The sequence below is a fragment of the Triturus cristatus genome, chromosome 3_2 (genome assembly GCF_964204655.1).
Source record: "Triturus cristatus chromosome 3_2, aTriCri1.1, whole genome shotgun sequence".
Taxonomy (NCBI): domain Eukaryota; kingdom Metazoa; phylum Chordata; class Amphibia; order Caudata; family Salamandridae; genus Triturus; species Triturus cristatus.
In genome coordinates this window covers 888127004-888153159 of record NC_140584.1, presented here as the reverse complement: position 1 = coordinate 888153159, position 26156 = coordinate 888127004, and the positions used below count along the sequence as shown (strand labels likewise).

The following is a 26156-nucleotide window of genomic DNA, read 5'->3' as shown; positions in this document are numbered from 1 at the left end:
CTTCCATGACGTCACTGCCCCTCTTCCTCCCTCCAGACGATCCCTCTGCGCGTGCACCTCCTCGCATTCCATCACTTCTTTGCTCCAACCTCCCGCCCTCTGCTGTGTACCGTTCACCCCCTTTCTGACCCCTCCCTGCTCGATCCTTATTCAATTCATGGTTTCCTCCCTAGAATTCTTTCTTTCCTACCTCATCGTCGTCATCACTCCCATTGCAGCCCCCCCCCACCTCTTCTTACCTCAGCCTACCACGCCCATACGCACTTCTCTGCATTACCCCAATTATGTTTATTTTTTACTTCTATCTTCCCTCTGTCCTCTCTAAATTTCTTCCCTTCTCTTCTACCATCTCTTCCTCCTTTTCCTGCTCCCTATCTCTTTCTTTCGCATCTTTTTATCACCCTCTTTTGCTCAACCCTCGCTCGTTGCCTCTATTTACCTGTCTCTCTGCATCTTCTTACATACATCCGTCTCCTTCTCTCCGTCTCTTTCGCTCTCTACCCTCTTCAAGTATTTACCTCTCTCAATTTTCTGTGCTTTCACCCCCACCCTTGCTTAGTCACTTCGATATTTCTTTATGTCTCCGTCCTTCTCCAGACAACCCCCCCCCCCCACACACACACACACTCCGAGCGCTCTCTCTTAACTCTCTATCGCTCGCCCTCCCCTTTCTCCCTCTCTGCCTCGCCTTTATGTCTCCGTCTCAGCACCCTCTCCCCAGGTCGTTTCCCTCTCGCTCTCTCTTACACTCTCTCTCTCTCTCTCGTTCGCCCTCCCCTTTCTCTCTCTTTCTGTCTCCCCCTTTCTCCACCGCCCCCGCCTCCCATTTCCCCATCCCAGTATATGTTGCAGTGAGGGTGTGGTGGGATCTGATTGGCTTGTAGGGTGCCTTTGGGCAGCCCCACTTTTCTCCCCTGCTAGTTGTTCAGCTTCAGCCACTTGTTGTCGTGCCTAAGTGTGATTGCGCAGCGGCCCTTTAGCTGTACCCGATACAAAGAGCCCCTGCACCCCAGGCACTCTCCGGCAACCCTCTCGCTGTACCCCGATACAAAGAGCCCCTGCACCCCAGGCACTCTCCGGCAACCCTCTCGCTGTACCCCGATACAAAGAGCCCCTGCCCCCGGCAACCCCTCTCTCTGTACCCCGGTACAAACGGCCCCTCCACCCACAGCGCTGTCCAGGGCAGCCGCCTGGCTGTACCCAGGTATAAAGGGTCCCTCCACCCTGGGCGCTGTCCCCCTCCGCCCGGGCACTGTCCAGCAGCAGACAAGGCTGTTCTCAGCAGCAGCAGGGACTCCTGACTGAAAAGTACCGCGCACTCTAGCGCTTGCGGTACCTGTCCCGCCCAGGGAGACCGCTAGTTAACGAGAGAGGTATGCTGTAACTACAGAAAGAAAGGGGCGCACGGGTATCAGTGAACGGGGCGCAGAGGGGCAATCGCGACTCAATGCGTATACAAGATGAGACGATGCTGCGCCACGACTTTGTAACACACACTGCAGACACCTGCACTTGCCTCAATAAAACTAACTTTTCTGCCACTGTTGAGTGCTCTGCACCCCTTCCAACCGCCTCAGCGGCTCCTCGACAATGTGCCCCTGGCAGGACTGAGAGAGAAAGGGGTCCTTGTCCGTCCTTGCTGCCCTAGAGTGACTGCAGCACCGACCCCACCCCCACCAGTAGCGCTCGGGAGAGGCTGGGTCCGAGTGTTACCGCGTCTCCCCACTGACTGCGGAGGCGAGACAAGCGGGCCGGGCCATCTGCGCAGTTACGGACCGGTCACACTCTGCGAGGCTTCCGTCTAACGGAGCGGAGCGCGCTTTCATGACCTGTTCACTCACTCAGTCTTGTGACATGTATGTTGTCCACTGATCACCACAGCATGTTCTATATTCAACCCCGTCTTTTACATACATCTTTACCAGTACACACCACACACTCACCCGCAAATAAGACCTGGGGCTCAGCGCAGTACATTCGGTGGTGAGCCGGTTCGAGGGGCGCCGGGGTTTGAATATAGAATACCGCACCGTGTGCTACAGAAATTCTCATACTCACTCGCTCGCCTTTCACACAAACACTCACGCGTCCCCACACACCCTAATTCACCCACGCACACGTCCTCACTCACTAACTCACTCATTTGCTTACTCGCACACATAAACTCACTCGCAGTGAGTGATATTTAAAGGGACCCTCATACTCCTGTCTCCCAAAAGCTCCAGACCCGCGCGTGATTCATTATATAAGCCCCCGACGCTCCACGCCTGCGACACTCGAGCGCCCACACCCGGGACCCCGCTCACGAAAAGTGCCACGCAGACTTTACAAAAACCCAACCAATAAAGCACGTAATTGCATAATGTGTGAACATTGTATTTTTTTCGAACAAAACCCTTCGATTACCTGAGAAGTGGGAGATGGTTCTCGAATGATTCCAAGGTGTCCTCGCAGGAAAAGTCGGGGTGCAGGAAGATTAAGAATGGGGTGTCTGAGAGGGGTAACGGTGGTCGGTCACAAGCCCGGCGAGGAGCAGCTCTCTCCTCAGCTGCAGGGAGTGCTGTGCTGGGGGTCGAGGCTCCTGGGCTCCAGAGGGCGTCGCCTGCTCCAGCTGCTTCAGTCCCAGTGAGTGCTGTGCTGGTCGAGGCTCCTCAGCCCTTGTGAGTGCTGTGCTGGTCGAGGCTCCGCAACCCCAGGGAGTGCCGCGCTGGTCGTACCGCCTCAGTCACAGGGAGTGGTACGCTGGTGGTTCCACCTCAGTCCCAGGGGTGGTGTGCTGGTGGTTCCTCCCCAGTCCCAGTGGTGGTGTGCTGGGGCCCTCTTAGTCTCAGGGGTGGTGTGTTGGTGCCTTCTTGGTCCCAGGGGTGGTGTGCTGGTGCCTCCTCAATCCCAGGGGTGGTGTGCTGGTGCCCCCTCAGTCCCAGGGGTGGTGTGCTGGTGGTGCCTCCTCAGTCCCAGGATTGGTGTGCTGCTGGTGCCCCCTCAGTCCCAGGGGTGGCGTGCTGCTGGTGCCCCCTCAGTCCAAGGGGTGGTGTGCTGGTGGTGGTGCCTTCTCGGCCCCAGGGGTGGTGTGTGGGTGCCTCCTCAGTCCCAGGGGTGGTGTCCTGGTGGTGCCTCCTCAGGCCCAGGGGTGGTGTGCTGTTGTCTCCTTAGGCCCAGGGGGGTGTCTCCTCAGGCCCAGGGGTGGTCTGTTGTTGCCTCCTCAGGCCCAGGGGTGGTGTGCTGTTGCCTCCTTAGGCCCTGGGGTGGTGTGCTGTTGCCTCCTCAATCTCAGGGGTGGTGTGCTGCCGGTGCCTCCTCAGTCCCAGGGGTGGTGTGCTGGTGGTGGTGCCTTCTCGGTCCCAGGGGTGGTGTGTGGGTGCCTTCTCAGTCCCAGGGGTGGTGTGTGGGTGCCTCCTCGGTCCCAGGGGTGGTGTGCTGTTGCCTCAGTCTCAGGGGTTGTGTGCTGGTGGTGGTGCCCTTTTAGTCCCGGTGGTGGTGCACTGGTGGTGCCCCCTCAGGCCCAGGGCGGTTTGTGCTGGTGGTTCCGCCTCAGTCCCAGGGGCTGGTGTTCAAACCAGGGAAGTGTGTGTGTGTGTGTGTGTGTTGGGAGGGGGGAGGGGGGTTCTCAGAAAGGACTGGGAATACAAAGCTGTGGCTGTGGAAACCGCCGTCTCAGTGTCTGGGAGAGCTGCGCTGGTGTCGGAGGGGGCTCTGGGGACAGCGCACGGGCAGCAGGAACCACCCGAGCAAGTCACTGCCGCAGGGGGGCCTCTGAGCTCTGGAGTTCGCTGAGCCCCTGTGTCTGACCATCCCCTAAGGCTGTGGAGTTTAGCAGAGATACTGTGTCTGGTCAGACCCTGAGGCTGTGGCTGAACCCCTGTGTCTGATCATCCCTGGGGCTGTGGAGTTTGGCGAGCCCCTGTGTATGATCAGCCCCTGAGGTCGTGGATGCGGCTGATCCCCCTGGGGCTGTGGAGTTTGCTGAACCCCGTGCCTAGAGAGCGCCCGAGGCTGTTGGGTCTGCTGAGCCCCTGTGTCTGGTCAGTCTCTGAGCTGTGGAGTTTGCCGACCCCCTGTGTCTGGCCAGCGCCTGAGGTTGTGGAGGCGGCTGAGCCCCTGTGTCTGGCCAGACCCATAGGCTGTGGAATCCGAGTTAGCGGAGATACTGTGTGTGGTCAGATCCTGAGGCTGTGGAGTTTGCCGAGCCCATGTTTCTGATCAGACCCTGAGGCTGTGGAGGTGACTGAGCCCCCGGATCTGATCATCCCAGTGGCTGTTGAGTTTGCCGAGCCGCTGTGTCTGGTCAGACCCTGAGGCTGTGGATGCGGCTGACCCCCTGTGCCTGGTCAGACCCATGGGGCTGTGGAGTTTGCCGACCCCCTGTGTCTGGCCAGCCCCTGAGGTTTTGGAGGTGGCTGAGCCCCAGTGTCTGGTCAGTCTCGGAGCTGTGGAGTTTGCTGTCCCTCTGTGTCTGGCCATCTCCTGAAGCTGTGGAGTGTGCCGAGCCCCTATGTCTAGTCAGACCCTGAGGCTGTGGATGTGGCTGAGCCCCTTTTGTCTGGCCCCTGTGTCTGGTCAGACCCTGAGGCTGAGCCCCTTTGTATGGTCAGCCGCTTAGGCTGTAGAGTTTGCCGGGCCCCTGTGCCTGGTCAAACCCTGAGAGTGTGGAGTCACAGCCTCCTCCTGCGCTCCTTCGTCTCTGGTCAGCCCCTATGAGCGCAACGCTTGCCCGATGTCGGCGCATCTCTTGATACACTGCTGCGCACCCCTCCCAGGTCTGAACCGGGAAAGTGTCCGAGCCCTCCTGGGATAGTACCTTCTGGTGGGGCCCGTGGCAGTAAAGAGTGTGCTGACCTCTTTCTCTTAGTCCCTGAGATTGCAGAGATCCATGTCTCGGTCGGTCGACGAGAGCGCACATTCCCAGCCGCTGAGAGTGCCAAGTGCCCCTATGTCTCACACCGAGAGTGTAAAGCACCCCAGTTTCAGCCCTTGAGGGTGGGAAGGTACTAACTCCGGTGTCTCAGCCCCTGAGAGTGCAATGTCTGTGTATTCTTACCCCTGAAAGTGCACTGTGCGGATCTTTCTCAGTTCCCGGCTTTGCAAAGCGTCCCGCTGCCTCGGTCCCGGAGGGCGGCAGAGCAATGAAGCCCCCCGCCATCCCCCCTCCCCCGCCTCCTCCGCCCGAGACACTCAGGGGCTAGTGTTTCTCTGCCCCTGAAATAACCGAGCGGCTTGTGCCTCGGTTCCTGAAGACGCACAGTTTACTGAACCAGTGTGCCTCAGCCCCTTAGGATGCAGAGTGCCCCCGTGTCGCATTCCATGGGTTCGGGTCCCCACGCCCCTGAGAGTGGAGAGAGTATTTGCACCCTGCAAGTTGCAGGGTCACGTCCAACGCCTCTGATCGACCTTGGCGTCTCCGCTCTCTACCTGTCAGTGCAGGAACCCCTTTCCCCCTCAGGCCCGTCCCGCGCCGCTGGTGCCCAGGGCTGCCACACAGAGCCACAGTACAAACCCGTGCCCTCTGCGAGCCGCTGTTGGTCATGCCTGGGGTTCGAAGTTCTGCCAGCTGGGATTCTCTCTCCGCCTGCCTGGGCAGAGCCCATCACCCCGTTCCGCTCACTCTCTTCCACGGCAACTCTCCACTCTTTCATGAGCTATATAGGTACATTTATCCCGGTAGCCGTCTCTCCGTTCATCCGTCTTTCATGATCATCTTCTCTCTCTCTGTCTCATCTCTTTATCTCTCACCATCTCTCTCCCAGATACTGGCCACCCCCTCTCCCTCTCTCTCATTCTCACGCTCTCACTATGCCCTCACGGTCCATTTTCCATCCATCTCTTTCTCCCCGTCTCTCTCTCTCTCTCTAATTGTCATGACGAGAAGAGTTCCTGTAACTCTCAAGATGTCTCAACCAGCTTCCACGTCTAATCTGACAGCCTCTTCTGCTGGAGGGTTGCCCACGAGACAACCACATTCTGTGTGCTCTTGAGAGAGTTAGCGATGCGCCGATGCCTGATGAGCGAAAACACAACGCCTACCCACACAACCCGGGCTAAAGCGCAGAAGCCCGGATGTAAACTCCTGGGAGACGGGGCGGCGACGGGAGTCACAGCTGTTGCTGAGCAGGACCACATCCCCTCAGCCGACCACGCGCACAGATAGGAGCGCTCTCGCCGAAACACGCGCACACACAGGAACACCCACAAGACGCTTTCAAGCAAGGCAACACCGATGGTCGAAGTGGGACAACAAACTGGTGCAACTTTATGACAGCACAGAAGTTGAGTTAAGGTACAGGCGAGAAAGCCTGAAACAACGGGGCGCCTTTCACACCCGGTTCACTTTTAATTATATATTATTTACATTTGTTCAGGGTTTACCGTATTTCAAACCCATTTCAAATCACACCTTTCGCGGAAGACAGAGCCCGAAGAGATTGGGGGGCGGTGGCCTGTTCACCTTAAGGCCCCGCCGAAGGACCTTTTAGGTGACGACCTTTTAGTCACCCGAATGACCCTTTCTGGGGTACTTTTGTCGATAAATGCTGTTTAAGACTGTTCTGTATCTCCATCTAGCGAAGCTAAGAGAAAGCAGTAACAGGATTGCAAAGCTATAGTACCCCCAGGGGCACCCCGCTGTCCCCCCTCCCCCAAATTAGGTTACCCAATGAAACACACGAAACAGTTGTAGGTGGGTAACAATTGCTGCAGGTTTATTACATAATTCCAAGATATGTAATGGGTGGGTTATCTTACGGGCGATCCAAGGGCAGGCAACCATCTGGGTCGCCTGCCCGCCTGATGAGCCGGGCAGCGCGGGAGCGATGCCCGCCGGTGCTGCCCTCCAGGTGATTCTTTCTACGATCACGTGCCGTTGGTAATTCTACTCACGCCCCCCCTCTCGGGGCGGAGCGTCGCATAGCAAGCCCCCGGTTGTTCAGGCCCACAACCGCCCGCAGGACTAGCGGGGCGCCGACACGGCTTCCGGGACCTCTCTGGAGGCTCCTCGTTTTGGCTCAGGCACCCCCTTTGGTGCCGCGCAGAGGTACTCTTTGTACCGGCCTGCTTCCAGATCGCCATGTAACTCCGCCTGCAACGAAAAAGAAAACATTACAACGCTCAGAACAACCCCCCCACCCATGCCTACGCCGGGTAAGCGGTAGGGAGGGAAAAGGCGAGGTGGGCGACAAAAGAGGTCGCCAGTGAGGGTGGGGGAAGGCTAAATAGCCTCCCCCTCACACCTGGGCCAGGAAGTGACACGCATTGCGCGTCACTTCCGGCCCTGCCAACGGAGGGGGGCTCCAGTCTGTGTCCCCGCCCCCCCCCCTTAGGGAGGGGGTGGGGAGAGGTGACCGGGGCCACTAAGGTGCCGACCGCCGAGAGGCCCCCTGCGGGGGCCGCGGTCAGCGGCATAGTACCCCCAGGGGCACCCCGCTGTCCCCCCTCCCCCAAATTAGGTTACCCAATGAAACACACGAAACAGTTGTAGGTGGGTAACAATTGCTGCAGGTTTATTACATAATTCCAAGATATGTAATGGGTGGGTTATCTTACGGGCGATCCAAGGGCAGGCAACCATATGGGTCGCCTGCCCGCCTGATGAGCCGGGCAGCGCGGGAGCGATGCCCGCCGGTGCTGCCCTCCAGGTGATTCTTTCTACAATCACGTGCCGTTGGTAATTCTACTCACGCCCCCCCTCTCGGGGCGGAGCGTCGCATAGCAAGCCCCCGGTTGTTCAGGCCCACAACCGCCCGCAGGACTAGCGGGGCGCCGACACGGCTTCCGGGACATCTCTGGAGGCTCCTCGTTTTGGCTCAGGCACCCCCTTTGGTGCCGCGCAGAGGTACTCTTTGTAACGGCCTGCTTCCAGATCGCCCTGTAACTCCGCCACAGCCCTGGAGGTGGCTAACCGTCGCAGCCAGGGCCCCCTACCAACCCGCTATAGTCTTACCTGCACCTCTCCTATCTAGGGCTTCCTGCAACTAGCTGGAAGGGAACCATCCCTGCAGACAGAAGAGATTTACATTCTGCCACCTCATGACAGTTTGACAGTGCTAGCGGGACTCAAACCCTGTGAGATCCCTTATAACCACAGGCCCAAGACTTACCAGTGAGCTATAGCTCCTGGAGTTGTAGATGGCCCCATCTATGTCCCCAATCCCTAGACGCTATCCTAATCGGATAGGGTCTGTTGAAATAAAGGGGGCCTGTGAAGATGTGCAATAACTTGGCCCCCCAGCTGGAAGGTTACACCTATTCACAATCCTGGGCCTGCCCGCTTTGGCTATTATGACGAGAAGGGTTTTACTTAACATTTGTACAGTCCCCTCAGATAGTTAACCTGGGGCACGGGAGTGCACCTAACTGCCAGCGCGTGACCATGGGCAAGGGGCGACTCTTGCCCCTGCCCACCATCCCTTATACCTTATAGGAATTATGCCCCTACGGATCCCTCAGTGATGATCCCTTAGGCATACCAGCTTCGGGAATCTGTTTGGCTTAAGCATTGCGCGCTGTCATAATGTCCCCTTGTGTTTGCCCCGCTGACACCCCAGTTATTGGGACAGCAGCACCCATAGCGCGGTAAAAGTGTCCGTAAACCAGGATCCCAGTCTCCTGCAGCTGCAGAACGCGACCAGTGATTCCGGTGGGGAGTGCCACCAACCGCAATGGTCCTCCAAGCATTGCGGAAAACCCATTTTTACCTGGGCCTATCTCCAATTGATGTTGATTACACCCAGCTGAAGGCCAGAGGCCCGCCTAAGGAGCCTATTCACTTGTTTTGCTACCCGGCTCCCTTCTGGGTGAGCCTCAGAGTTAGGGCAACGTGTGTGCTCCCAGGGCACGGTGCTGCTGGAAAGCAGATATCTGATACCCACACGCTGGTACCTTATCTGTTGCTAAATGCCCTACTGCAGGAAGTTTCCCAAGAACCGTAGACTTCGCGGTCCCACCTAACTTGATCCCATCACCTGGGGGGAACCCAGTGGTGGCAGGACCTGCATGGTAAATCCATCCCAGCGTAGCTATCGCTTATTCGCGTCGCCGAAGCAGGAAATGCCCCCTTAGTCTCAAGTTCTACCCCTAGAGGATAACCTTGGGGGCAGACAAATCTGTGGGACCCAACCGGTAACCTAGTGCTGTGATTTAGGCCCTAGTGATGCGCTATGTGGTGACCACTTATTCTTTTGCCGCTATGTCAGTGCGTCCCCGTATTCAATGCGATTGGGGCCTGAGCTGCACCCATATCTACACCCATCTAGTGGCTCAAACCAGACTTCCTTTAGCATTAGATAATAACACCATTCTATCTCGGTTGCGTTGCCCTGCCCGACTGGCACACACCCGGGTGTCTAGCTTACAGTTAGATATGTGTGAGTTTCCCATATCAGTGACCGTTGAAGGCGGCCCACATAAGCATGTTGGCGGGGCCGAGTTGTGGGCTTAAGCATACCTCTTTTAGACTGTCGGCAGCGACCCGTGTTTAACTGTCACTAACATGGCAATGACCGTTCTACGTTAGGACTAACCCCACACTGGTCCGCCCTGCCCAAGGACTGATGCACTTGGGAGCGCGAAGCCGTAAGCAATGGGGGTGGGTGTCAAGACAACAACAACGACAAACGACCCCAGCCCCCTTCCAGCAAAAGTACGGAGACGAGCGACACGTGGTCACGTGTGATCAGGATCGGACTGCGCGACCCTTCCTGTAATTAGCACTTTTGTGTCGCGCGAACTCGACCCGAAGGTATGGCAACGCTGTGCATGAGCAACATATTTAAACACATATTCGGGCACGGGAGTGAGATCATGAGCCGCCAGGTCCGCGACCCTCGGGAACCCGGGCATGCCAGGTCCAGCAGCTCGCATACACATTCGGGCACGGCGATATTCATTGATTTACCCAGCGTCACAAACCAGCGCGACTCGATCCGAAGGTATAGGCGCGCAGTTCATGAGCACCGAATTCACATACCTAATCAGGCACGGAGAGATTAAGTGATCTGCCCGCAGACACAGCGCGACTCGCCCGACGGTATATGGAGCGCAGTCGATGCGCCCCGTATCTACATACATATTCGGGCACGGAAGTGGGATCATGAGCCACCAAGATACACGACCCTCGGGGGGGCCAGGTAGACCAGGCCCAGCAACACGCGTGCCTATTCGCGACCCCCGGGGTCCAGGTGGACCAGGCCCAGCAGTACGCATGCATTACTGGGCATGGGGCGATCAGTGATTTGCCCTGAGTCACAACCACAACGCGAACTCGATCCTAAGGTAATGGCGCGCCGTTCATGAGCACCGTATATACATACATCAGGCACGTGGAACAATGCCTGCACTTGTATCAAGTATCTGCCTTATAGGAAGCCAGCACATACATGTTGCATATTTGTATAGCGCGAACTCTACGCCAAAGGTATTGGAGCGCTATATATGAGCACCGTATTTACATTACACAAGCCGGCACGGGGAGCGTAGGGGATTCGTACCCTATAACACGATCCCCGTGCCAGGTCACACGAGCACCGTACCAGATTAACCCTTGAGGTGCGGGGGGATTAGTAATACCCGTAATCACGTGATGTGGACAGTGCATGTATTGGTATCAAGTATCTGCCTTATAGGAAGCCTGCAATTACATGATGAATATTTATATAGCGCGAACTCGACCGGAAGGCATTGGAGCACTTTAACGTGAGCACCGAAGTTACATTACCTCTTCACGCAGGGGGTGCTTACGACACTCGTACCATATTACCCGCTCCCCGATCCGGATCGTGCGAGTACCGCCCCAGATTCTCCATTGAGGTGCGGGGGGTTTATTAATGCCCGTAATCGCGTATGTGAAAATTGCATGCACTTGTATCAATTATCTGCCTTATAAGAAGCCAGCAATACATGTTGCATAATTATATAGCGCGAGCTGAAGGTGTTGGGGCGCTTTACCTGAGCACCTTATTTACATTACACATTCAAACACGGGGAGCTTACAAGATTCGTACCATCCTAAAAGATCCCCGTGCCAGGTCCATTGCGCCTGCCGCACGCAGCCCACTGCAGGCCCCTCCCCCACCCTCAACGGCAGCATAGCCGACGGGAGGGGGGCGATAACCTTAACCAGGGAGCGCCACAGGTGTTGCGCCGCCCGCGATCAGCGGGGACCCAGGCAGCTCCTAGCCTTGCAGTGCTGGTATATTGGGTCCATGAACCCACGCTAGTCTCCTACCGGCTCCCACGGCACAGGGTATGCGGCTTCTTAGCCGGCCGCACCCCCCTTAATTTACCTTGCTCGCGAGGCCGACCGCCATTGCAAAGTATGCCCCGCGGGCGAAAGGCCGACGGACACGCGATCACTAAAATGTGTACTCTGCCGGATGGTAATTGATCCTTTACACCGCGCTATAGCTCCCGCCTTAAATAGCACCGTCTGTACATTTCCGATTCAGGCACGGGAGGATAAGTGATTTGCCCAAAATCACTGGAGTGGACGCGACTACGAGGCTCGAAACCTGCCAATGAGTCCTCGCGCCTACTGCGGGGATCAAACCCACGACGGTGAATTGAAACCCACGACGTTGCAATTAAGTGTTTCCCGCTCTACCAACTGAGCTATCTGCAGAACTATTCCCGCACCAATGGCGGTAGCGCAGCCGACGGACCACACCACCGTCAAGGAGATTACGTGTTTTTCAATTTTTGGAGCGCCTTAACTTGGCACCACACACCACTTTGCACCTTTAGTTTTCAAACTAAAACCGCTCAATCAGCGAGGAATTGGCAAGCCTAATAGCCGTAATGCCGACCCATCCTAACCAGGGAGGGAGCCATGCCCTATGCAGTGGTAGCAGAGCACGCAGCCTGTTCTTAAAGAGAGGGCTCTATAATGGCACCATCCATCCAGCGCGACCGATTTGGAGCGCTTCCCCTAGCACCGCGTATGCAGATGGAGCTGGAGCTCCCTATCGTGTCACACAATTGTCTGCATTGTCACCGTCCGTACATCAATCATTCAGGGACGGGGTAACAGGTGCTAGACGCGCCACTATGCTCAACTAGTAATTATTTGCTTTGGTAATCATCACGCGAGGTCGCCCGAGTGTATGGGACACCTTACCCGGGGAAAATAAGTGATTTGCCCCTGATCACAGGATGTGGACGCAGCCACGAAGCTCCCACCTGCGTTCGCGCCCCCTGGGCGGCCGCGCCGCCACCAGTCCGCAATCCGCGTTGTGGTTAGTTAGTGACTGCAACGAAGGGGATCCACTTTTAATATTGGGATCATGCGGGCACCGATCCCGCTACCTGCCGTCTGCTAAGCAGATGTTCTGCCATTGGAGCTACAGTCCCTACACCCAGACCCAACTTGAGGCACGGGGAATAAATGCTTTGCCCAGAATGGCGACGCGACCCGCGGCTCGCAGCCCGCCATTTGGCGGCTGCGCAGTAGACGGGCCTGACCCCACGGAAGGATTATTTAAATAAATCACCATTTTTTGATGCCCTGCAGTGCCACTCGGGTGGCTGTGTAAGGGAGTAAATTACCCCGGCGTTGGAGCCTGCGACCTCGGCTACGGCCGGGGGGCGTCTGCTGCCTCGGGACCCACACGCACTCAACCCCCCTGACCCCCGTCTCCATAACCACACTCAGATGCCTTGAATTAGTATAAAGCGCCACTCCTACCAGTGTAGGGTGACCAAACACTTTGCATCGCAGACAAATTACGCAGCGCCAATCAATCACATGCGTGCGAATCAGAGTATCGGAGATGTTACCCTGAACCAGGCTGGTGTGGGGGGGGGGGCGGGTTACTTGATCAAGCGCAGCCGGCGGACCACATCCTCCAGGCCCCACCCGGTGCCAACTCGACTCCCAGGGATAATTAAGTGATTTGCCCACGAACACAGGAAGGTGATGCGCCAAATTCTCGTGCCCAACGGCAGCCAGCCACTACAGGCTGCCTGATTATACAGCGCGAGTGCGACCTGGAGGTGTTGGAGCGCTTTAAATGAGCGCCGTATTCAAATCACGCATTCCGACACTGGGGGCTTAGTCCGCTATCTCCCGCTCGAATGTCCCCGATCCTAATTACCGTTTAAATGACACATCGGGGCACTAAAATAGTCCAAACTCGCATAATTGCTTGCTTCTTGATGGGCCCGGAGAGATTAAGTGATTTGCCCAGAATCCCGGGATGTCCAGCGGATTGAGGACTTGAGCCACGGCCCTTGTAAACGTTTGCTCTCTATGCCTATATTCTTTATCGAGCGGCAACGCGACCCTTAGATATTGGAGTGCGCAGTACCGTCATTACATCCATAATTAGGCACGTGATTTGACCCGAATCACAGAATGCGGAGGCGGGCCCAAGGCCTCGAACACACCAAACAGATTGAGATCGAGGACCATAGCCTCGGTCCTTGTATCCGTTTTGCTCCTTATGCCTCTATTCTTCATTTGCGGGAACTCGGGCCGAAGTTATTGGAGCGCGTAGCAACGTAACGTATTTCACATACATCTTTAGGCACGGGGGGTTAAGTGATTTGCCCCGAAACCCAGAATGCGGACGCGGCCCCGATACTCTTAACACCGACCAGATTGCGATTGAGGACCTGCGCGCACCTCGATAACAGGGAGCCACGTCCTTGCCTTACTTCCGAAGAGCAGCTAGTACAATTAACAGGGCTCCAGGCATGCTGCAGCCTGGGGTGTATGTCATATGCACCTGGGCCCCCTTTGTTACCTGGCACCTGACTCAGTTGTAGGGTGAGCAGACGACAGATCGGCTCACTGCAGTGTAAGGGCCCTGTAGTAGCGACGACCAGTGCAAAGAGTGAGTCTACAGCCGGTGGGTGCACCACACAAAAAGTGCTTTGAAGGGGCCGGGATAATTCACACCAGGGGGGGGGGCAGTGCTACCTGCGGAACCACGCACGGTCCTCGCTAGCTGCGGTGAAGGAGCCGGAGCGCCCGCTGTCGTCCGCACTCCTGGACCACCCACAACAGGCCCACGCGGGCCGTAACACCATCCTACGGGCGGAGGCCTTGCATCCGGCCCCCCTACAGGAGGAAACATTGTGGGGGGAGCCTGCATACAGACCGCACCACCCAACAGACCAAGGTCTGGCTACGGGCACCATCGGAGGTGAACCCCGTGTGACGGAGCACTAGTGCGCCGCTGTCCCCACCTCCCTCCAGTATAATTATTTCATGTGTCCCGCACAGCGGCTCCGACGGGCAGGGGCCCTGCACCCGGCCCCACGCTGGCGGGAGCAATTACAGACCCCAGCAAGCAGTGGTAGGAGCCTATACCCGCACAGAGGCGCCAGACCCCCGTAGCCCTGCAGGTGGAGGCGTGTGCCATTACCGTGGAGGATGCCCGCGCAGGCAAAGCCGCCAAGACTGCTCCGGCAAGAAGCCATCAACAGGGAGGAGGGGCGCCCACGCCACACAGGCGGGCCACCCTGAAGACAAGTCAACCCTGGGGGAGGTATGCGCAGCGTACTTGCTGTCCCCCCCCCCACCCCGAGGCATCGGGCTCGCTACGCATCTGCCAACCCGTGGGCCCTAGTCGGGCCGAGTTCTGGGACGCCCCGAGCCAAGGGCAATACTGGTACCATCGTCCTGCCTCAACCTCTAGGCCCTCTCCCCGGTCAGCACCGTGCTGGCTTCGACCATAACTACACTGATGTTATCCGCTCTTAGCCGGCGCCACCGACGGACCGCTGCACCCGCCTATCACGCCACCCATGCCCCCATCTTGCGCCCCCTCCGCCCGTGGCCAACCGAACCACAGGGTCCCGTCGACCTGGTTCTGCCCAGGGACGGGGCCGGGGCGGAGTGGGTGCCGCAAGACTCACCGTCAATCCTTCAACCCGCGACGAGACGACTGATGCGGCATGGGTTCGGGCACACAACGACGAGACGGGCCTATGCGAGGTGGGCGACAAAAGAGGTCGCCAGTGAGGGTGGGGGAAGGCTAAATAGCCTCCCCCTCACACCTGGGCCAGGAAGTGACACACATTGCGCGTCACTTCCGGCCCTGCCAACGGAGGGGGGCTCCAGTCCGTCTCCCCGCCCCCCCACCTAAGGGAGGGGGTGGGGAGGGGTGACCGGGGCCCCGGGGCCACTAAGGCACCGACCGCCCCGCGGGGGCCGCGGTCAGCGGCAATAGTGCCAATATCGGCAACTGTAGTCACTTAACATGCAGCACAATACATAAATAAACCACACGACACCTTGTTAGTGGAGTAAATTGCTGCAGGTTTATTTGCATAACCAATATGCCAACATGGTGGGTTATCTTACGGGCGATCCCAGGGCAGGCCAACCCGTATGCCGCCTGCCTGTCTGATGAGCCAAATTACACCGTGGCCGTCGCCAATTGGTGCATACCAAATCTTGGGAGGGGCCACCCCTCCCATCCGTGGACCACCAATCCACTCAGTTACTCACGCCCCCGAGAGGTGGGCGGAGCGTTCCTGGCAGCCCCCGGTTGCTCAGACCCATAACCGCCTGTAGGACTAACGGGGCGCCGTAGTTCTTCCAGGGGACAACGCTAAGACATCCCTGGGTATCCTTGGCTTAGCACCATGCTGTGCTGCTGCATGAAGTACTCCTTTGTATCTTGCAGACTCTGGATCGCCCTGTACCTCCTCCTGCAACACAAAATAATAGGTTAGAAATTAAACCCCTCCCCCCCAAATCCTCTACATTGTCCGTCCGCCGGGTACGCGGTGAGGCGGGCAAGGCGAGACGGCAGAACCCAAGAGGCTGCTCCGTGGGCGGGGGGACAGAATATGTACCCCTCTCCCGCCCCTCCCCTCACCGGAAGTGGTCGCCCGGAAGTCTTCCCTGGACCCCGGCCCAGGGAAACTAGGAGGCCAACTCCAGTGCCTTCCTGTGGCACTAAGGGGCCGCCCTATTGAGGGACCACTGCGCGGCCCCCAGGGCAGCCTTGGCATAGTGCCAATATCGGCAACTGTAGTCACTTAACATGCAGCACAATACATCAATAAACCACACGACACTTTGTTAGTGGAGAAAATTGCTGCAGGTTTATTTGCATAACCAATATGCCAACATGTTGGGTTATCTTACGGGCGATCCCAGGGCAGGCCAACCCGTATGCCGCCTGCCCTTCTGATGAGCCATATTACACCTTGGCCGTCGCCAATTGGTGCATACCAAATCTTGGGAGGGGCCACCCCTCCCATCCGTGGACCACCAATCCACTCAGTTACTCACGCCCCCCCGAGAGGTGGGCGGAGCGTTCTTGGCAGCCCCCGGTTGCTCAGACCCAAAACCGCCCGTAGGACTAACGGGACGCCGTAGTTCTTCCAGGGGACAATGCTAAGACATCCCTGGGTATCCTTGGCTTAGCACCATGCTGTGCTGCTGCAGGAAGTACCCCTTGGTATCTTGCAGACTCTGGATCGCCCTGTAACTCCTCCACAGCTCTGGGAGTGGCCACCGTCACTACCAGGGCCCCCCACCAAGGCATACCTTCCTACTTACACCCCGCTGCTACCAAGGCCTCCCCTAGGTCTAGTAAAAATAAGTCCATGCCCAGTCCTGAGAGGTGCACCCCATCCCTCTCCAAGCAACCCGTGGATTTGGCATGAAGTAAACCATGTCTGACAAAGCCAAAACCTCTTTGCTCCGTGAAACTACGCATGGCGCGGTTGACTTTCCTACGCGATAACTCAATGGCGTCCCCAGAGCGCGCTCCTCTCCAAACAGCCCGTGGTGTGATTTCTGACCACCAGAGTTCACATGACCCCAGAGTATTGCTCAAATGACACAAGGTGTCCCTCATCTCCTGGAGCAGGGTTTTCCTCCCTAGTGAGGTCAGGTCATTCCCTCCCAAGTGAATTACCAAAATGTGTGGTGGAGGCCCCCCTCCCTTGAGTCTCTGCTGCAGTTTCCTGGATAGTTCACTCCAACGCATTCCCGGATAACCCAGCCACGTAATATCCGTGGCGGTGAAGCCGTGCCGCCATTTTCTGACCTCCGCCCACCGAGCCAGTCTCATGATGCTTGAATGGCCAATTACCCACACTTTTGGTTCCTGACAAATAAAGAAATGGTGGGTTTGAAAACATTTATTGTACTGGGGGACAAACTGCACAGCAAATCTACAAATTACATCAAAACACAACACTGCAACCGTCCGAGTGGCCTAGGCCCCACTCGTGACTCTAAATATACTAACAAATCGATGAGGGTGCAACCTGTGCTGCCTCACACCCCCTTCCCACCTAAGGCCTGATGTACCGTTTGTAAATGTAAATGTAAATTTGATACTTGTATAGTGCACTACTCACCCGCAAGGGTCTCAAGGCGCTTGTACAAATACCGCTGTGGAACCCACCTGGCTTTCCCTGTGAGGCGTCCACTCCTGGGCACCCCCAAGGTGGAGGCCAGGCATCCTTAGCGTTGTGGGGGCCGTTGTGGAGATTAAGCAAGCTATTGCCCAGAGTTGCAGAGTGGGACTCCATGAATGGAATAGGCACCGAGGCGAGAATTATCAGGTCCATGGAATTTTAGAGCCCAAGACCCGCCGAGGTGGGGAATTGAATCCTGGTCCTGGGCTAGACCTCTGCATCAGGGTCTGCCGCTCTAATCATTGAGCCACACTTCTCCACTGAGAACTGAGCACTGAGACTCCCAGCTCCCCACTTGCTTGATACTCTCAGGTGGCATCCCCGCTAGGAATGCTCTGGTTGCTGCCCCAATCCTAAAGGAGTGGCTGCTGAATATCTTGGCCCCATCCGTCTGCCCCGACAACCGTAAGCAAGCCTGCATGATGTAGTCTACTTGGAACCTAGTGATCGGGAACCCATCCTCGTGCACTAAGAGGTATCCCGCACCCCCCGGGCGGAGGGCCAAAAACGCCTTGACCCATAGCAGAGGACAGTATCTGGCATCCCCCACCCTTGTAGCAGGACCAACCTCCCTCGCCCTGATTGGTCTGTTTTAGACTGCCTCACTACTATCCTGAGACAGGCCGAGTCAAAGTCAATATCTTTGATGTTCAAGGCTACCCCAGAGGTGTCCAGCTTGGATCGCGCCACCAGCTCCCCCATCCTAAAAGCCCCAAAGAAAGCCAGTGCAAAGCAAGCCGAGAATAGAGTTGCCTCGTACCCCGAGCGGGTGGCCCTAGTCATGCTGTCTAGCATCCCTTGTAGAATGGGGTAACTAATGGGGGACCTGTTGTCGGGAGATCTCGGTTCGCTCCTTGCCCACCCTTTCAGAGCATCTTTGACAACAAAGGCTTTGGTGGGATCGAACTGTCCTCGTAACCTAGCGTGATGGCTAATGGCAGACAGGTGGCCCAAGACCCACGGATGCGATTTCCCCCCATCGTTCGCCCACAGTATGAACTGTTGCACTCTGAGTTCCAAAGCAGAAAAATCATCCTCCCATGCCCCTGTGATTCCACAGAATTTTGCAACACAAGTCCTGTACCGCTTCTCCGTCCTTGGTGCTAGGGACCTCTCCCCCAAGCCCCTCATCTGTTGTTCCACTTCAGCAGAAGCCATAAGTGTTGCGGGAAAGGGGTCATTCGTTCTCTCGCTCTTGGCCAGGCCTCCCGGAAGCGGCACCACTGAAAGCGAGAAAGAGCGTCAGCAGCCACGTTCAGAACCCCTTGAATATGCCTAGCCCTGCATTCAACATTGTTCTTTAAGCATGCCCTCACTAGCTCTCTCAGCAAGCACAAAACCAGGGGGCAGCTAGCTGGCTGGGTGTCGATGGCCTGTACAACCGCTAGGTTGTCGGACTAGAACAAGACCCTTTTCGCTGGCAACGCCCCCGGCCATAAGTGAAAAGCGATGACTATTGGGAAAAGTTCCAGCACAGTGATCTTGGACGTGATCTTTCTCTTGTGCCAGGCGTTCAGCCACTTTTCGGCGCACCAATCCCTGTCCAGGATCACTCCGAACCCTTCCCTGCCAGACGCATCTGTGAAGAGTGACAGGACTGTGCTGTTGGCCCATGGAGCGCGCCAGATGACAGACCCATTAAATTTGTCAAGGAAGTCCGCCCACATGAGCAGGTCTTCTCTCATGCCTCTGTTCAGCTTTACCATGTGATGCTTTTTCTTAACTGCCGCTGTGGCTCTGGCTATCCTGTGCGCAAATACCCTTCCCGCTGGAATTACTCTGGCAGCAAAGTTGAGTTTCCCCAGGAGGTTCTGGATGAAGGCCAAAGAGGCCTTATCCTTCCCCACTGCTAGTCGAATATGCTGTTCCAGGTCACGCACTTTGTCTGCTGCCAACCTGCCTTCACCTAGAACCGTGTCTAGTTCTATACCTAGGAAGGTTAGAACCTACGCAGGCCCTTCTGTCTTTTTAGGTGCTAAGGGGACCCCGAGCTGCTGCGCGAGGGTCTGGAAATTTGATAGCGCCGCCTTGCATTCCTGAGTGCCATCCCGCCCGATAAATAGGAAATCGTCAGGGTAATGGGAGACCTGTGACACACCAAAGGATTGTTGTGACGCCCACTGCAGGAAAGAGCTGAAAGCTTCAAAGAAGGCACAGGACACCGCGCACCCCATGGGCATGCATTTGTCAAAGAAGTACCAGCCATCTAGCTTGAAACCCAGCAGGTGTTGGCTGCTCGGGTGCACTGGTAACAAACGGAACGCTGACCCAATGTCCCCCTTTGCTAGCCAGGCCCCCTTGCCCGCCCTCCTGACTAGGTCGAGAGCCACATCCAGGGTACAGTATGACACTGAGCAAACACCCTCTTGGAGCCCATGGTTGACTGAGTCCCCCTCCGGGTAGGATAGGTGGTGAATAGGTCTGAAGGCACCTGGTTCTTTCTTGGGTACCAGCCCCAGCGGAGAGACCACAAAGTTCTCCAGAGGCGGCTCCCAGAAAGGTCCCGCTACCCTGCCCAGTTCCAGTTCCTTCCTGACTTTCGCCTGCACTACCGCCGGGAGGTCTCTAGCTGATTTGAGGTTGTCCGCTTCCCTGCCAGACAATGGACCTATGAACGGGATAGTGAAACCTTCCGAGAACCCACGCAGCAACAGCGCGCTGTCTACCCTGTTGGGGTAATTCCTGAGGAGGGGAAGGGTGTTGTTCAGGTTCACAGGGGACGGCCCTTTGCACGCAGGGCAGAATGCCACGCTAGAAGGTACCAAGGGCAGGGTACCTCTGTAAGAGTTGGCAAGGATGATCGAGCTGCACAGGGGTAGTTCCAGAGAGGGGGCAGGAAGAGCTACTGCATCTGACTGAGCTGTCTCAACTGGCCTGTTTAAAAGTGTCTGCTGGTTTCTTGTCCTGCTTGGACTGACACGAGGACGCAGCGTGTCGACCCCCGCATTTACTGCACACGTGCTGGAACCTGCACTTGAACCCCCAAGAACATGCCCCGGCGTTAAAGAGGTTACACGTCCCAGGTGACACCTTCTTAAACCCCCCCCCCTGTTGCCCCCTCTACGCGCCCCACGAAATGACTGCTTAGGGGTCTTTGTGCTGGTCTGATTTTGCCCTGGCGGTGAGCCCCCTCCCCCTGGAGTCTTAGGCTGGGCGACTGCGCTCTGCGCCCTGCGGGATCCCATGTGGTCCATCCACAGCTGGACCTCTTTTTGATCCCACTCCATCTCCGGGCATATCGCCATCTTTTTCCTAAATTCCCGGTCGTAATTGAGCCACCCTGCGCCCCCCCACTTCTGTGCCTCTGTATGAATCAACCGTTGTTAAAGTACAAGCGCTTGCCCTTGCTCTGGAAGGATGGAGAAGGCCGAAAGCCAGTTGTCAATGGACTTCTCCGGCCATTCAATCAATCAATCAATCAATCAATCAATCAATCAATGAATTTGTAAAGCGCGCTGCTCACCCGCAAGCCAGGTCTTGAGTTGCTTCCTGAAGGAGAGATGGTCCTGGGTCAGCCGTAGGTGGGTGGGGAGGGAGTTCCATGTCTTGGCCGCTAGGTAGGAGAAGGATCTTCCCCAGGTGGTGGTTCTGCGAATCCGTGGGACAGTGGCGAGGGCGAGGCTGACGGATTGGAGCTGGCGGGTGTGTGTGTAGATCGTGAGGCGGTTGTTGAGGTATTTGGGGTCCACGTCGTGGAGGGCTTTGTGTGCATGGGTGAGGAGCCTGAACGTGATCCTCTTGCTGACGGGGAGCCAGTGCAGGTCTCTTAGGTGGGTGGAGATGTGGCTGTGGCGGGGGATGTCCAGGATGAGTCGTGCAGAGGCGTTCTGTATGCGCTGGAGTCTTTTCTGTAGTTTGGCTGTGGTTCCTGCGTAGAGGGCGTTCCCGTAGTCCAGTCGGCTGGTGACGAGGGCCTGGGTGACCGTTTTTCTGGCTTCGGTGGGGATCCACCGGAAGATTTTTCGGAGCATGCGCCGGGTGTTGAAGCAGGATGATGAGACGGCATTGACTTGCTTAGTCATCGTGAGGGAGGAGTCCAGGATGAAGCCCAGGTTGCGTGCGTGGTCCGTGGGCTTGGGGGCGGTCCGAAGATGAGGACTTCCGTCTTGTCCGAGTTCAGCTTCAGACGGCTGAGCTTCATCCATTCCGCGACGTCTTTCATTCCTTCCTGGAGGCTGGCTCTGGCGGTGGCGGGGTCGTTGGTGAGGGAGAGGATCAGCTGGGTGTCGTCAGCGTAGGAGATGATGTTGAGGTTGTGTTGGCCTGCGATGGCTGCGAGGGGGCTCATGTAGACGTTGAAGAGGGTGGGGCTGAGCGAGGAGCCTTGAGGAACGCCACAGATGATCTTGGTGGCTGCTGAGTGGAAGGGAGGAAGGCGGACTCGCTGGGATCTGTCGGCGAGGAAGGAGGTGATCCATTCCAGGGCTTTTCCTTGGATACCGGCGTGGTGGAGGCGTGTAGTTAGGGTGCGGTGGCAGACAGTGTCGAATGCGGCCGATAGGTCGAGGAGGATGAGGGCAGCCATTTCCCCGTTGTCGAGCATGGACCTGATGTCATCGGTAGCTGCGATGAGGGCGGTCTCGGTGCTGTGGTTTGCTCGGAAACCTGACTGTGATGGGTCGAGGGAGTCGTTTGTCTCAAGGAAGGCGGTTAGTTGTTTGTTGACCATCTTCTCGATGACTTTGACGGGGAACGGGAGGAGCGAGATGGGGCGGAAGTTCTTGAGGTCTGCGGGGTCCGCGTGGGCTTCTTCAGGAGGGCGCTTATCTCCGCATGTTTCCAGCTTTCTGGGTAGGTGGCAGATGCGAAGGAGGAGTTAATGATGTTCCGGAGTTGGGTGCGATGATGGAGTCGGCTTTGTTGTAGATGTGGCGTGGACAGGGGTCGGCTGGGGAGCCAGAGTGGATGGTGTTCATCATGTGGGTGGTGTCTTCAGTGCTGACGGGGGTCCAGGTGCGGAGGGTGGTGGTAGGGGGTGTTTGGGAGCATGGTGTGGGTGCCGAAGCTGTTGTGTATGTCGCGCGATCTTGCGGTGGAAGAATGAGGCGAGTGAGTCGCAGAGGTCTTGCGAGGGCGTGATGTCGTTGTTGCTGGCTCTTGGGTTGGAGAGTTCTTTAACGATGCTGAAGAGTTCCTTGCTGTTGTGGGTGTTGTTATCCAGCCGTTCCTTGAATGCTGTCTTTTTCGTGGTGCGGATCAGCTGGTGGTGTTTGCGGGTGGCGTTCTTGAGGGCTGTCATGTTTTCTGCTGATGGGTTGTTGCGCCAGGCTTTCTCGAGGGTACGGCAGGATTTCTTGGAGATTTTGAGGTCGTTGGTGAACCACGAGGCTTTGTTGCTGCCTGGTGTTCTGGGGGCATTCTTCATTGGTGCAAGGGCATCGGCGCAGTTGGTGAGCCACTGTGTGAGGTTGCGGGCTGCTTCGTTGGAGTCCGTTGTGTTGCTGGGGGGGTTCTGGCTCAGGGAGGTGGTGAGCTGGTCGGTGGTGATCTTTCCCCAGCAGGGGGGCCTGATGCGGGTGGTGGTGGGTCATGGTTTTCCTGAAGCTGAAGTGGACACAGTTGTGGTCTGTCCAGTGTAGTCTGGTTGTGTGGATGAAGGAGATGTGGTTGCTGGAGGAGAAAACTGGGTCAAGTGTGTGGCCGGCATAGTGGGTGGGGTGTCCACCAGTTGCTTGAGTCCGAGGTTGTCGAGGTTGTCCAGTAAGGTGGTGGTGTTGTTGTCATTGTTGTTTTCCAGGTGGAAGTTGAGGTCCCCTAGGAGGATGTAGTCTGAGGAGGTGCGGGCAAGTGGGCTGATGAAGTCTGCGATGGCTTCGCTGAATTGTGTGCGTGGTCCCGGGGGTCTGTAGATGAGGGTGCCTCTGAGGGTGGTCTTGTGGTCGGTGTGTATCCGGAAGTGAAGGTGCTCGGCGGCGGTGAGGGTGTCGTCGGAGTTGGTCGTGATGCGGATGGTGTTTTTGTGGACGATGGTGATGCCTCCTCCGGTTTGGTTGGTGCGATCCCTCCGAGTGATCTTGTAGCCATCAGGAATGGCGATGTCGGGGGCTGAGGAGGTGTTCATCCAGGTTTCTGTGAGGAAGGCGACGAGCAGTGCTGTTGTGTCGATGAGGTTCCAGAGTTCGACGGCGTGTTTGTGGACGGAGCGGGTTTTGAGGAGGATGCACTTGAGGTGGTTGTTGTTGATGCTTGGTCCGGCGGGTGGGGGGGAGGTGCAGAGGCAGGTGAATTTGCAGGCTTGGCAGGTGAAGGATCCGTGGGTGCGTTTCGGGGTTGCTCGGTGGCAGGCGGGGGTCCGGCTGGTGTTGAGTGCGTGGAGGGTGGTGGCATTATAGATCTGTCTGGTGGGCTGTCCTCGACGGGGGCCAGGGGTTCTGGCACTGGGCGCGGTCCAGGCGCGGACAGGCGCGGACGGGCACGGACGGGCGCAGACGGGCTTGCCTTTGGCGCGCCGGCGGTGTGCCCGCTGCGCGCGTCCACTGCGCTGCCGTTGCGCGGCCTCCATAAGAGGGAGAGAGGGAGGGAGGAGCAGCTGGGAGGCGGGAGTGGGGCAGCCAATGGGAAGTGGGGGGTGGGGACGTGGGGAGCGCGAGCGGCGGGAAGCAGGTGATACAGAAGGCAAGAGGGGGTTGGGGGAGAGGGCACAGTGGAGAAGGCAAAAAACACACTGAGGAGTCACAAGAACGAATTAGCAGTGCAGGCAGGCAGAGAAGGGGCACACAGGGGCACACAAGGAGCAAAAAACGAAGGGAAAAAATGAATCACAAAATGAAATAACAGTGCAGGCAGGCAGGCAGAGAAGGGGCACACCGGGGCACACAAGGAGCGAAAATCAAAGGGGAAAAAAACGAGTCACAAACGAAATAACAGTGAGCAACCAAGGGCACACAAGGAGCAACGAGGCAGTCAGGAGAAGCAGCGGCGCACAGGGGGTCTGCACGGTGGCAGAGGGAGCGGCCTGCCTGAGCTGGAACCTGATTTTCTTGTCATCCTCTTTCCCCCCAATCCTCCGGGCGTCTTGGCCATGTTGGCCCAACAAGAGCAGAGAAAAGATATCCAGAAATTCACGCCTCCATATAAATTCTTTCACCGCCAGAGGCACTTCCCCTGACAAGGAGCTATGACTTGACAATAGTGGAGCGTGGGAGACCGCCTTTTTCCCTGTTGGCGCCTGGGCTGCCACTGCAGTAGTTGTAATCCCTAGCTGAGATGTGATGGGAGGATCGACAGGGAGAAGGCTAGGTACCGACTGGGAGATGCTACTCTGGTGCCTGAGTGCCTCTCCCTTGGAGAGCCCATACACTTGCTGCCGAAGTCAAACCCCCCCCCCACACTGTTGGCAGGTGTGGCTCCCCCGGTTGCTCCTGCCCTCAGGAGGCCAGATCTGACCTCCTCCATGAAGCTCTTTAGAGTGTCATTGAGCTTACCCAAGTCCTCCGTGGTAGCGAAATTCGCATGCGATGGGCCGCCGATCGTGGGGGGGACTGTTCCTTGGGTCACGGGCTGGGGGACGGGCAACTGTGCACCTCTGGGAGTAGGCGCAGCCCAGCTCTTAGGTGGCGGTGCGTCTTCCGGAAAGTCTTTCACTGTGGCCCTGCGAATCCTCTTGGACCGGGACGGGCCTGCCTCCTCAATAGGCTCCTGCTCCATGGGCGAGCCACCAGAAATGACCCCTGAGTCATCGGGGTTGCAGGCCTTCAGTAGGTCAGCAGCCCAGGCCAAACCCTTAGACTTGGAGAGTTCAATGATGGCTGCTAGCTGTACGTCCTGGGGGGTCCCTTGTGTTTCCTCTACTTGGGACGTCATCGTGAAAAGCGAAGGGGATCCCTGGCTATCCATCCCTCAAGCTCGGGTCGCCTCAGTCTGAAATAGAAACCGTCATGAGATGCAGCCTAAACCAACTTGAACAGGCACACCTTAAAGTCCTCAGATGTCCCATCAGCGACGCACAGACCGGCGCCTTTACTTACTATGCTTGACTCTGAGCTAGTGCGCCTGAAGATGTCGGTCTAACGTGCTTCCAGGAATCTGCAGTGGAAATGAAGCAAAATTAGCCTGCGACGCCCCCCACACTGTATACCTATTCATTGCCCATGGACACGCTCAAGTACTCTCGGTGTCCCTTCAGTTCCTGCCAGCTCGAACAAACTTACACTCCTCAATCTCTTAGCAGGATAGGCCCCGGCGCTCAATCTTTCCTCAGTGGGATCTGTGATGGGAAACACTAAGGTTAATATTCTCCACACACCACACCTTGAACCGGCCCTGTACATCTGCCTCCCCCCCCCCGACGACCTTGTGGGAAGACAGTCCCACCACCACCTGAATTCCCTGGCATGTGCCTGGAAAGAACCTCGTCCCACGCGATATACTCATACCTATACTCCGTACTTGTCCAAGACGCGGGAGGGGAACCAGTGTCTGGGATGGACCGTCTGCACCACAGAGGCCCAATTCAACCAACGATCGTGACCTGCTGGGGAGACAGAAACATTAAGAACAGAGGAGACGTCTGTGTGGCCCCCGCCATGAGGCGCCCGCCAATGCACTGGTCCGCGTTGGCCCTCCCGGCCCCCACCACCCTATACTGCGACCCCCTCCGCTGACTCTAATGCCCGCTCCAGGTCCTGTACGACCCCCGAGGAAGAGCAGCTACACACGCGCCCCCGCATTACCCTAGCCCAAAACTCGTGGTGCCTGGATATAATCTAGTAATTCCCTTGGTGTCACAGAGCTGACAGCCGTGCCCTACTTCACTATTCGCTAGTCACGAGGTGCAGCCTGCC

General features: G+C 57.1%; 1 protein-coding gene across 4 annotated transcripts in view; it reads right to left on the bottom strand.

The window, feature by feature from the left end:
- LOC146858393 (transient receptor potential cation channel subfamily V member 1-like) overlaps positions 1-5708 on the bottom strand; it is a 194082-nt gene extending 188374 nt beyond the window's left edge. The window contains exon 1 of one of the 4 annotated variants that reach the window (XM_085649311.1): positions 5495-5708. The gene's annotated coding sequence lies outside the window, so the exon portion shown is untranslated. Of the gene's footprint in view, positions 1-439; positions 545-2406; positions 2667-5038; positions 5123-5494 lie in introns of those variants that run through there. The other 3 variants (XM_085649312.1, XM_085649309.1, XM_085649310.1) reach the window with 3 other exon arrangements.
- Between the last annotated feature and the right edge of the window lie 20448 nt (positions 5709-26156).